Here is a 2500-nt window from a genome sequence, read left to right as displayed (position 1 = left end):
CGAAAGGGACTCGAGTCTGGCAGAGCATTTCCTGCAGGAACGTAAGGCCCCATCTCTGCCTCTGTTCAAGCTTTCTCTTGTTGGGTAAATATTTGCCCTTAGTTGTAGTGCTGCGATAAAGAAGCATTGTTTAAAGCCGCACCATGGCCTCAACCAAGCATTACTGATTCTATCATGCGCAAAGTTTACAATGCCCCTTCCTTGAACCGGCTTTTCGCACCATCTCTGAAATTCATGCTCCCTCCAATCGCAGGGTCTCGGATATACAGGTTCTTTTGACACCGAGTCCCTGAGAACGAATGTTGGGATTGCATCACTGTCACCCCCTGCTCGTACCCACAAATTACGGTATTCTTCCTCCATACCCTGCGAGGACACAATATTACGGGTGATAGCATCGGACGAGTTTGCTATACGTTGCAGCCTTCTAACTTGAACCGAAGGGATTGTTTTTTCCAGTTTCAAGATGGCAAGGCCTCCGTCTCGGGCTCTGGCATATAACAGTCCATCACAAGTTGAAGCGGGAAGGTGGAGCCATCCTTTTACCGCCTTTCTAATCTCTTGGTCCAACCCACGGAGAGTTGATTGCTTGCAGTCCGAGTGGTCTGCAGGATATAACAATCTGGGTAGGGCATAGGCATTGAGTAGTTCAACCTTCTGAGTTGGCTTCAGAGGCGCCTCATCGATTTTCGAGATCCATGTCTTTAGCTGACAATGTAGATCAGGCTGTATAGTGCCAGTCCAAGGGCCAATTTTTAGACCAAGGTATTTCGTTGATTCATCAGGTTGGATCATATGGACATCTTTATTTTTGATAGTCCATGGGTCGCAGTTGTTCACCGTATATGAATCTTTGGTTGGGCTTATCATGAAGCCCTGGCACTTTCTGGCCTGAACCTCCAATCCCGATAGCCCACAAAATGATTCCAAGATCGCTAGATTGGCGGCCATACCAACCCAAGATTCGCTCACCAACACCAAATCATCAGCAAACGCAAGAGCTGTCACGTGGTCGGTATCAATGGAGTACCCAACTCCGTGTGACTCTAGGGTGCATATCAAAGGGTCCATGGCAAGATTGAAGAGCAGGGGTGACATGGGGTCACCCTGTTTGACACCAACACGTATGCTAATTTCTCGAGTCGACTCGCCATTGCTTTTGAACGAGGTCGTACACCGATCGTAGGCGTTCTGGATGATGCCCACCACGTGTTCATCTACTTTCTTGTGCCTTAACACCCATAAAATATGAGCATGCGAAACCGAGTCAAAAGCTTTCGCTATGTCGATAAACATGACAGCCAACGGCCTGTGCAATTTCTTAGCATGTCTCATAAGGTCCTGTAGCACCTTAAGATTTTCAGAGCAGCCAGATGCCGCTATAAAACCACGCTGCCTTGGGTTTAAGGGACAAGCACGAGCAAGACGTGCAGTCATTATTCTGGAAAATAATCTCAGAATCATTGAACCGATCGTTATTGGTCTCCAGTTCCCCAATTCTTTCAGCTTTTCATCGTCCATAACCTTAGGAATAAGAATCGTCCTATTCTTTTTCAACTCTTTGGGAATAATTCCTGTAATCATCCATGCATTAAATAGGGCTGTCAGTGTCCGACCCTCGGGGTCGGCAGCACAGATTGCAGCCCTTGTTAGGCCATCTGGCCCAGCTGCTGACGTTGGTTTAATGGCCCGTATGGCAGTCTGAACTTCCTCCACCGAAATTAGGGGCTCAAAGTATTCGTTATTTGCAACACCTGATGACTTAAATTGGCCCAGGCCATTGAATGGCAACACCTTCTCCCATTTTTCGCAGTAAAAACGATATACATCTGCGTTCGGGATTCGGCATTCATGACGTTCAGTGCCATCCAGGACTAAGGACGCAAGAAGAGAGCGGTTCTTAAAGAAGAGCTTCTGGTGCTTCATGAAGCTTCCTCGTTTTTCCGCTCTCTTCTTCATCCAAGATCGTGTGGGTAATATCCTGGGTTTAATAATGTCGTTCTCGGGTTTTGAACGTTTGCCTTTGTTTTTCACCAATCTCATCGGACAAAGCATCAATGCTGTGGCAGTTTCTACGAGGGCATCATGTTGGCCCTCGCCGTTAAGCCAAGCCTTTATTGCCTCCATTGCAGGCTTTTCCAGGGTCCCAGAATTCTCATTCGTAAGCCGCTCAGCTGCTTGAGCGAGTATGGATGAAGTCCCCGTTGTTACATTTGGTGGGGGAGACAATGTCTCAAGAGGCCTAGAAGAAAAATGTAAGCTGTCTGACATGGGGGCCCCTGTCTTTTTACTTAGGTCCCGTCTCTTGTCAGAGACTTGCTTGTTGGTCTTAGTCCCAAGCGCTTCAGCAATGATCTTATTGATATTCTTTTTCCCCTGAAACTGCAACTCTAGAAGGGCCAGCTGTTCTACTTCCTTCAAAGACCAGCAGCTACGGTGTACCCCTCTCTGCGAGGTACCCTTTATACCATCTTTAATCCTTTCCTCATTACGGGTGACT

General features: G+C 47.4%; 1 pseudogene; it reads right to left on the bottom strand.

Annotated features, from left to right (window-relative positions):
* The window catches only part of LOC142912666 (28S ribosomal RNA), a 10409-nt pseudogene that overhangs the window by 4179 nt on the left and 3730 nt on the right, over positions 1-2500 (bottom strand).

The sequence above is a fragment of the Petromyzon marinus genome, unplaced genomic scaffold, assembly GCF_048934315.1.
Source record: "Petromyzon marinus isolate PM22_M1 ecotype Great Lakes invasive population unplaced genomic scaffold, UKy_Petmar_22M1.pri1.0 PM_G_Scaffold_21, whole genome shotgun sequence".
NCBI lineage: Eukaryota > Metazoa > Chordata > Hyperoartia > Petromyzontiformes > Petromyzontidae > Petromyzon > Petromyzon marinus.
The sequence above is the reverse complement of the archived record's forward strand: the minus strand, read 5'-3'. Positions and strand labels throughout refer to the sequence as shown.